The sequence below is a fragment of the Pinus tabuliformis genome, chromosome 5_1 (assembly GCF_031772625.1).
Source record: "Pinus tabuliformis cultivar Carrire ecotype Pingquan chromosome 5_1, CPIR1, whole genome shotgun sequence".
Classification (NCBI taxonomy): domain Eukaryota; kingdom Viridiplantae; phylum Streptophyta; class Pinopsida; order Pinales; family Pinaceae; genus Pinus; species Pinus tabuliformis.
Genome location: NC_142305.1, coordinates 586,439,490 through 586,450,305, shown reverse-complemented (window position 1 = coordinate 586,450,305; position 10,816 = coordinate 586,439,490). Strand labels below are relative to the sequence as shown.

Sequence of the window (10,816 nt, the reverse complement as noted above, 5' to 3'; positions counted from 1 at the left end):
AAGAAGAAGAAGAAAATTCAACAGGGGGGCAACCAAGCAACCATTGCTTTGAATGCAACTTCTGATGGGAAACTGTCTTATAAGCCTCACAAACTTTGATATCCTTGCAAACTTTGTATAGGAGACCATCTTCTTAGAAATTGTTCCGGTATTCCTCAGATCTTAGAAGAATGGTCTTCTCGTCCACATCATCCTGTGTCATCAACTTTTGGAGATCATGCTAGTGATACACCATAAACTAGTGGTAGTAAAGTTCATGGAAAGAAGGGTAAAGTTAATTTTCCTTCTAGGTTATGTGAAGGGAATCACCCCATTCACCTTTGTCCCTATCTGGATGAAGCCCAAAAAGTGTTGGATAATTGTCCTACTTCTTCGCAACAACTCCCATCTGGTTACAAGAAACTCTCCCTTAATCCTTTACTAGTTGATGAAGTGGCTGACCCAAATCAGCCTTCGGTCAAACCCACTCTCTCTGAATGTGAATCCCATGAGTCTATACCCGACCAATCACAAGTCGAGGAAACAATTGACCTGATTTCACCTTCAGTTAATCGTACCTTCTCGTTGAGAGTGAGTATGATACCACTCAGGTTCTTTTCGTTTCTTTAGATTCCAATGAGCTTTGAGGCAACCCACCTGTTCCATCAAGAAAGGAGGAAATTCCTCCCATTCTCGTAACTCAAGGGGGTCATTCTCCCGTTCTTATGGTACCCCCTCCAAGTAGTCTGGTCACTTCCTTTGATTGGAATCGACTAACAAGATGTCGTCTCCCTTCTTATGTGCCTTTCCAGATCATAGTACATGTTTATAATATGATTGTATCTGGCACTATTATAGATGAAGGAGCATCTGTGAGTATCCTTTCCTCAACTGCTTGGCAAGCGCTCAGTTCACCGCCACTTGTGCCTCTTACCCAGAATTTGTTGGCTTTTAAGAGAGGAACCAGTTAACCATTAGGGATCCTCCCTCAATTTCCTATTACTTTGGGAGGAAAAATTGTTTATCTTAGTGTGATGGTAGTCCCAGGCCCTTTAGATTACAATTTACTTCTTGGGCGCGACTATGTTTATGACATGGGAGCTATTGTTTCAACACTCTTTCGAGTGATGTGTTTCCTGCATGAAGGCAGAATTGTCACCGTTGACCAACTTTCATTTCCCGGTCCAAATATGGCTTCCAGTCAACCATCTTCCCTAAATGGTCCTTTTGTCCCAATGGTATCTTCCCCACCACGGGTCAATTATGTGGCAACTCGTTCCATGCCTACATCAACTGATGATCAATTTTGTGATGTTGTACATTATGTACTAGGGGCATTGGAACCAGATCTCTCTAATGGATTCCTTGCTACGTATCCCTTCCAGAGCATTGTTCTCCCATCTGATGAGAACCTCTTGGAAGTCATGACCTCTTATGGGTTGTGATCAAGGAATCATGAGGATAGTTCATGGTCTTGTGTCAACCTCGTTAAAAAATGAAACAAAGAGTATGAGCATAGTTCCTTGTCTTGTGTCAAGCTCATTAAAAAATCAAACAAGGAATATAAGGATAGTTCCTGGTCTTGTGTCAACCTCGTTAAAATATGAAACAAAGAGTATGAGCATAGTTCCTTGTCTTGTGTCAAGCTCGTTAAAATATGAAACAAGGAATATGAGGATAGTTCTTGGTCTTGTGTCAACCTCGTTAAAAAATGAAACAAAGAGTATGAGCATAGTTCTTTGTCTTGTGTCAAGCTTGTTAAAAAATGAAACAAGGAATATGAGGATAGTTCCTGGTCTTGTGTCAACCTCGTTAAAAAATGAAACAAAGAGTATGAGCATAGTTCCTTGTCTTGTGTCAAGCTCGTTAAAAAATAAAACAAGGAATATGAGGATAGTTCCTGGTCTTGTGTCAACCTCGTTAAAAAATGAAACAAAGAGTATGAGCATAGTTCCTTGTCTTGTGTCAAGCTCGTTAAAAAATGAAACAAGGAATATGAGGATAGTTCCTGGTCTTGTGTCAACCTCGTTAAAAAATGAAACAAAGAGTTTGAGCATAGTTCCTTGTCTTGTGTCAAGCTCGTTAAAAAATGAAACAAGGAATATGAGGATAGTTCCTGGTCTTGTGTCAACCTCATTGAAAAATGAAACAAAGAGTATGAGCATAGTTCCTTGTCTTGTGTCAAGCTCATTAAAAAATGAAACAAGGAATATGAGGATAGTTCCTGGTCTTGTGTCAACCTCGTTAAAAAATGAAACAAAAGGTATGAGGATAGTTCCTGGTCTTATGTCAACCTCGTTAAAAAATGAAACAAAGGGTATGAGCATAGTTCCTTGTCTTGTGTCAAGCTCATTAAAAAATGAAACAAGGAATATGAGGATAGTTCCTGGTCTTGTGTCAACCTCGTTAAAAAATGAAACAAGTTCCATGAGCATAGTTCCTTGTATTGTGTCAAGCTCGTTAAAAAATAAAAGAAGGAATATGAGGATAGTACTTTTACTGTGTCAACCTCATTAAAAAATGAAAGAGGTCCTAGAGCATAGTTCCTTGTCTTGTGTCATGCTCATTAAAAAAAGAAACAAGGAATCTGAGTAGAGTTCCTTGTCTTGTGTCAAGCTCATTAAAAAATGAAACAAGGTCCCTTGGAGCAAAGTTCCAATTTGAGTCTTTGATTAGATCTCGTAAAATCTGAGTCGAGTCTTTCACTTGATCTCATATATGAACCTTCATTCCATCCACCTCATAGCCACGAGTAGTCTACTTAGGTGAATGAAATGAAGCTTGGGGGGCATGCACCTAGAATTGAGTCATCATGCTGGGGGCTTGTAAACCAATCCAAGCATAGTTTTTTGTTTCAAGCTTGTGTAAAAATGAAACTGAATCAAATCATAGTTTTTCGTTTCAAGTTTGTGTAAACATGAAACTGAATCCAAGCATAGTTTTTCATTTCAAGCTTGTGTAAACATGAAACTGAATCCAAGCATAGTTTCCTATGGTTCAAGCTTGTGTAAAAATGAACCCATCTCCATTTTAACCCTCGTGACTGCCATTCGATCAACCTCTTCCATCAGATGAGCCTTGGTTTTTCTCCTTCCATCGTCACTATGTGCTTGGCCAATCATACATTTTCACTTGGTTGCTTTACCCTTTCTGAGGAACAATTGCAATGAGAGGTCTTATTAGCCAGCCTCTTCTCATAAATCAACATGTTTTGAGAAGTTCCAACATCACCGGAACCAGTTGCTATCCTAGACACCACTCGTTCCTCTAACTGGAGTCCTCTTTAAGCTCTTTACAGACTCTCAAAATATGAAAAGATTGTCGAGCGCTTGTCCTTTTCAACTCATTAACGGATTGGAAACGACATCTACTCAGTATAAGTTTAACCCTTTTCTGGACTGAGATAGATTATTTATGAAAAAGGAACACGTTGATCGAATATGGTAAATAGGTTCTCTCTTGTATTATTTTACGCCTTTTCGGACTTGAGAAACAAACTTACGAAAAATAACTTGTGGAGTTTTCTTTTTGTCCCTTTTTAAACTCTCTAAACATGAAAAGGACCGAGTTCTCATTGTCGTTAAACTCGTTAAAACATTAAATAGAGACAAACTTTTCCATCATGACAAGACTGAGTTTCACCTTCACTAGGCTCGTTAAAACATCACATAGTGATGGATTCACCCGAAGGGTGGAATTATACTACAAGCATATGTTATCCTCCTCAAGCTTGGTAAAAAATAAAGAGGTACTGGTCAGCAATGACTGGGGAAAATGGGAAAAAGGGATAAATCCCTTTATGGTAGCAAGTTCCTCTTGAACATGACACTTTCACTTCATCTCCATGACTATTTTGGTTGGGTTATCTGCTTGATGGTTATCATACCTATGGTCTTTCACACCATCCATCACTTTGGTTTTGGGTCAACGCTACCAATTCATTCAGTGTCGCCGACATGTTCAAGAGAAATCACTCAGTAAACTTCATCCTTTGCAATACTCATAAACCTTCATTTTCATGACCGCCATTCCTGAACCTTGTGTCATCAGTCAAATTCCATCTCCAAAATCATTACACTCATTTCGTGTCGTTGATGTGGGATACATTAAGGCCCTCCTGCAACGAGTCACTTCTTGTCAAAATCAACACATCATCCAAGAAGTTGACTTAGAAACACCCTTCCAGTACCTTGAGACATGCATACATCAATGGCAAGTTTCTCGCTTCCAACGATAGGTTGACATCACTAGACTTCGATCGAAAGACTTTGTATGGTGTTCGACATCAAAACATTTATTCACACCATGCAGAATGTACTGCAGTACCTTTAGATCCATTATCATTATCGGTGATCTCTCTCACGTCTGTTAATGGCTTACATCATTGGCTAGTAGTCAGACGGTGTCTTCCCATGTTCGACTTCAGATCACATATTCACATGGTTAGACTTGTACTTGAGCAAACAATTGAATGAGATAGAAGACCCCGGATCTAGTTTCATCCATCTGGGCCGCGATTTCAGGAGAGTACTAAATCATATATACGATGGCTTTACATAGATGGTCAACCTATCATGGGTCTATATCTATAGACAACTATCTATGTACATGTAATGAAAGTTTATATGCTAAGTATGGGTATGACTTCTCTCAGCAGTTCATGAAAAAATTCAAAATATCATGATGTTACGTATTGTAATCAATGCAGGTCACCGTCTGCTTCAGTTCATCTCCATCACATCGTAAAGCATATCACTCGACATTATCATTTTCGAATTCATGCTTTAGGGGGCAACTGTTACAGGTCTATTTGGGCACATCAATCTCGACATTCAAATCAGTACCATTAGGGCTCATCAAACCCTAATTCAATTGTTACATGCCCTAGACAAGTCATCACATTGAATACTTCCTTCCCTGAAAGTTTCCTGTCCTGAAGCCTTGCTGAACTGCCTCCTTGGGACACCAACGCAGCCTTGGTCAGGGGTAAATGCGCTACAGAGCAGGTAGGCCCATTTTGGCCTGCATTGCAGTGCACTTAGGCCCTCTTTGACCTGCGTTGGGTGAGATTGAGCAAAATTTGCATAGGGTTTTGGGAATATTCCTTAATTCTAGATGATTCTAGAAGGATCCCCTCTCTTATCTCCTCCTATGAGCTCAAAATTGGATAGGCTAAGGATCCATTAACCTCCTGTCCTCTCATCCCTTACTCCATGGAAACTAAATCCAAGTTTGGAAGGCCATTCAATACCCTCATTTATGACAAAACCACCTCAATTTCCTATAAATTGAGCACTCATCATAGTGATCAAGGGGCTAGAATTTGAAGTTTGTAAGGAAATTCTGTTGGTTTGAGGATTGAGTTTATGTTAAGCAATGTTATGTTGCTTGAGTGTTGAGATTTTGATGTGGCAAGGGTTGAAATGAAGCCGGAGGAGTGGCACAGGATCGAACTGTATTGGGTGATACTCTTCCTTCCACATTAATAAAGAGCTTATTCCTTTTTTCATATGATTGTTCATATCTGTGATGATTATGTGTTTCAATGTATTCGATTCCATTGTTTTATAGTCGATAGTTCATGTATCCTTTGATTGTTTCTTGTTTATGTTTTTCTTGATGCAGGTACCTTTTGAGCGGATTTAGTTCAAGTGGGAGCGATAGGAGCGATTCAAAAGAGATTTAGGAAGAAAAAGACAACAAGTAAGTTCCTCCATCTCATCTATCTTCTATAAGAAAAGGTTAAACTACTTTTATTATGTTGTTCTAGGTGTAGTCACCCACTAGGGAAGATGTGTTTATCCGTAGATGCAAATTCCATGTAACACTACCCTACGTGGTATCACACTTAAGCCTCTGTCAGAGCCGTTATGGAGTGGTATAGAAGAATTATACCTAAAGTCATCTAGAGGGAAATATTAATTATTGCATACCAAGTCAGGTTGGATCGCATATTTGTTCTAGAGACTCACGTGGAGCGAGGAACTAGAGATTGGATCCCTAATGTTGGTAATTCTTCCAAGGTGAGCATTTACTTACATTCAAACAATTAATTTGTATTGGTATGTTAAAATCTTATGGGGAGGGTTCTCACTGATAGAGCATACACTCAACATGAGCTTACCATCTGCATAGCCGAACTCCCAAAGAAAATGGAAAATGTAAACAAGAAAGTCAATTTGTTGATCAAGAGAATCACTGGCACTGACCCCTAATCGTCGGACACTGATGGTGACTCTCACCCACTTGATCACACCCTTAATATATCTAAATGAGGTATTCAAGGCTCAGGCTCTAGTGAATGTTTTATTTTTCAACTTGGTCATATTTGCTAGTCCATGGGGTGTTGTCTATATAATTCTTTCTTTCTATTTTATGTTATATGATCAATAAATTAATAACAATAAAAACAATATCAAAATTTTAAGTTTATACTACTAATTTAATTTCCAATCCATATTTTATCCCTATGTTTTTGTTTAAGTCATATAACATCAGTAATCTTAAAAAGAGAGAGAAAAATTATGGCATATCCCATAAACGCTAATATTGTGGACATAACTCAGTCTCCTTTTATGTCATATGTGTGAGAGGGAGTCAAACCCATCTTTTACATCGTACAAACCTAAGATCCAAGTTGGCTCACCTTTGTCTGTCTCAGTAGATCGTGTGCAAGAAGATATATTAAAATTGTTACACTACGTAGTTGATACGGTTTAAACTGAATAAACTAGCAATTGCCCCTTAAGGTGCAAAGGTACATCGAAGAAATATAAGATTTGGGAAGATCATCTTGTCATGAACATAGCCCATTGTTGAATACATGCATATAAGGTCTACCAAACTCTCCAATGGAAGCACCACAAAACGATCCCACTACTCAAAACCTATGCATGAGCACAAAGTGTTGATATACCTTGCTCCAGGTGTGACAATCCTAGTTATCTGTCTTTTCTGTCACATGGTGACGCTAGTCCCAGATTTTTATATTATTATGGACTCTACTCATGCATTATTAAAAAACACATTTGACTTGGCTTTCAAATGCCTTTTTTCCATCTCCCTTGCTTGAATCTTTTCCTCTAGATTTAAGAAAAATTGAATAAGTGCAGAGAACAACCATCAACATAATACTCTACAACTTAACAATCAAAAAGATCATTTTTAAGTGACAATACTAGAAAGGCACATAAAATTGAAACAAAATCCTAGAAAAATGCATTACCTCTTTTCACTTCTCGGCTCGTCCATTTCATCTAAAATTACAACGAAAAGTAGAAGAAGCAATGTATGGTCTTGCTTTAGAACCTATGGTAATGGAATTCCTAGGAATAATTAAGGATCTCAAGTGCATTTATTTTGAAAATTATGAGTATAGAACAAAATTACAGTATTCATAAAGAAAACATGTAACACCATAATGAAAAACTTGTTAAACTAAATTGGTCTATTATTTCATGCTCCTGTAAATTAATCACGTGCCAGTTAAAATATATGATGAGGTAACTAAACTAGTATCTTCATACTCCTCCTTCATTTCGCCTTGCATGAAAGGTTTCTCAATTTGGATATTGGATCTACAACAAACGATTAATAAGTTTTCCTCGTGCTTAGAAGAATTCAACTTTATAAAATAATTACATTTATTAAGCGAGTGTAAGGAAAATATTTAGCTCTCAGAAATATTAACTGTGTTCTTAGATAAATATCACTGCTAATAACAAAGATAATAAAAGTGATTTACTTCATGATATTAGAGCATGAAAACTTTGTATCTGATTTCGTGGCTACCTGCTCAAGTAAGGAGTATTAAAAACCAACTTTCTATTGATATCAAAAAATAGTAAATAGTAAACACCTAAGGGCACACTTTTGAATTTTCAGAACTCAAATAGTGAAGATCACTGAAGCCACTGTCTAATATATTTCACAACTTTACCTATTGCTTTTTTTTAGTTGAGGAGGATGTGGCACTAGTTGCGTTCATGCGTCTAGCTACATTACCATCAGAAGTTTGCATTCCTGTGGAAGTTCTCTTGTTACTTGCAAGGGAAAAAGGTTGTGGAACAATGCAATTTGACTGACCAGTCACATGGTTAGATGATAAAGTAAGTGAACCAATTAAAGCAGGAGATGTGACTTCCGTGCCCTTAATCTGGGAATCTTGATTGTGATTATTCTTCTGCTTTCCAATTGTATCCATTCCATTTTTTGTTGCAACCTTTGATTCTCCCTTTGAAGAACTAATTGAGTTCTGAGGAAGCCTAGGCTTTTGAACTTGAGAAGATGCACATGAACCTCTTGAAAGCGTACTTGTGACATATTTATGTGATTTTGACCAGGTTAAGTGAGCATTTCCCTACAATACGAGCACAATGAACCAACATTGTAATTTCGCCCTGATCCCATCATGAAGCAAATTTTAGACGAGAAACTTGATGCGTGTATATCAATATTTCATAGCATTGCACTCAATATGCTTCTTTGAATTCTTTGTAAGATCTCATTGACTTGTCAATTCACAAGTGTATTTAACAATTTTAACAGAGAGATAAAGGTATCTTGCATTGCTCAATATCAGTGGTATGGAAAGTAGCAACTTCGAAAGGTCAATTTGTTTATATTTATAGAGGCTGGAAATCTTGGGCCGACGGGAGAATCTATATTGAGTTAGTCCGGAAGTGAATAAAATCACGTGACACCTTCAACATAACTGTTTATCACATATTCTACATGCTCTTTTTCCAATTAGCAATGAGAGATTTGCTAGAAGACTATACACTCTTACACGATTCAGTATATTTAATTTAGAAATTCTTCACGACCAACTATAGAGAGTCCATGCAAGCAGAGACTCAAATATGAGCCACACCTAATATGATGACACCAAGTGATAAAAAAGGATTAGGTGGAGGAGGACAAAAATCGGAAGATGTGATTAGCTAAATCTTCCTAGCCAAACCCATCATAGGAATACCTTCGGTGTAATTAGTCAAAAATGTTATTCGTAATGTTTGACACTGTAACATTCATAGATTTATAAAGTAGTGGCTCTACATATTGATTTGATAGAACAATATTAGTGGTAGTGTACATTAATAATCATCATCATATACAAATGCAAAAGTAATATGGAATAATAGACATTAGTGCCATGCACAAATTTCAAATATTTCTTTTTTTCACCTAAGAAATTGTTGTTGTAGTAGCTCTTAGGCGTACATAGTCCTGCACGGGATTGGACCAGAAGACTTGTGGACACCAAACCTTCCCACCTAACGAGTGGACCATATCATTGGGATTAAATTTCAAATTTCATTTACCAAGAAACGAATTCAAAGTAGTGAATTATAATGTTAAATTAATAAAATGATTTATAGTATTAATTGATTTTAGAATTTTCAATATTTATGTATTATATAAATTTTGAAATTTAAATTTACAAATATTAATTCATTTATATATGTTTAAATAAAATAAAAAATAAAACTCATTTTTCCATATTGGAATTTTGTAAAATTGAATAAATGAATTTAATAACATGCATATAAAAGAGACAGGTAGTGTCGATGTTCAGTCAGTGACTCAGGCTCCCATTTGTAGGTACTAGGAAGTCGAGTATAACCATTAATTTGAAATTTCGATGCAGAATCACCAGGGGCACTAAAAATAAATTAGAGAGCCCCTGGTCTGCACTCTTCATTCAGCTGGAAGAGAAACCCATAATTCTCCATATACACATATAACGGAAGAAAATCCTCTAAACTTACAGAGTCGTTATTGTCCAGATCTTCAAGAACTGAATCCCAAAATGTGGGACCTTACTTCACTGAAATCTCTTGGCCTTCAAGGCCAGATTCAACTTTCGAACAATAGCAAGAGGACATTGTGTTATCTTCAGAAGGCAGCCATAATTCTTCTGCGGGGAATTTGGCTGCGGCGGCTTGAATTTGCGGCGGACATGGAGAAGAGGCGTAGGGAATATCCACCGCGTTATCTCCCAAAGGAAGACAGATTTCTTCGGCGGTGAATTTGGATGCGGCGGATATAGAGAAGCGCGCTAGGGAATATCCGTCATGTTACGTTCAGAAGGCAGCCACATTTCTTCTGCAACAAATTTGCCGGCTTGAATATCCGGGAGGGAGTAAGGAAAATTGAAGTCGGCCTTGGATCCTCTCAGACAATACACAGCAAAGTCGAAGGCACGCGCAGCCTTTTCCGGGGTGTCGTAGGAGCCCAGCCAAATTCTGTCCCTGGAATTGGGCATTCGAATTTCGGATACCCATTTCCCCATTTTCTCATTCGAATTCCCTTGAATTGCCGTGACTTCAGTGAGCGGTTTTCGAGTCTGCTGTGGTCGTTCTGATTTGAAGAGGGTTTAGCCATTGGGTCGTTGCGAAGGTTTGAGGAATCGAAGTGAGAGATTGGTGGTGAAGTTAAATAATTATGTAGAACAAAGGATTGTGATCGTAAGAGGATTTGAACTCGGGACGCATAGAGGTGCTACTACAGTAGTGCAAGTGAATAAGCTCAAAGCACAAAATGACTCTAGCTATCCTACATAACTTTGTTGTCATGACCACTGAAGATCACAACTCCATAAATGCACAGAGTATTCAAGAGCTTTAAATATCTGAGAAGCACATGAATTTTATACACCATCAAGCTTCAAAGCATCAGTTTTGTCTTCTTGCTACATCTCCAGAATCCGGGTCATAAATGGAGATACAAAAAATTGAACAACTTTTTGTTCTTCGCAGACATTCGTGCTCCATGAGTGCGCCATGAGAAATGTCACCCAATGCGAAAATCCATAGTCTAACTGTACAAGCCAAAA

The 10,816-nt window shown here is 37.8% G+C and overlaps 1 pseudogene; it reads right to left on the bottom strand.

Annotated features, from left to right (window-relative positions):
• Positions 1-9,653: 9,653 nt before the first annotated feature.
• LOC149166207 (ethylene-responsive transcription factor ERF018 pseudogene) lies at positions 9,654-10,419 on the bottom strand (annotated as a pseudogene).
• Between the last annotated feature and the right edge of the window lie 397 nt (positions 10,420-10,816).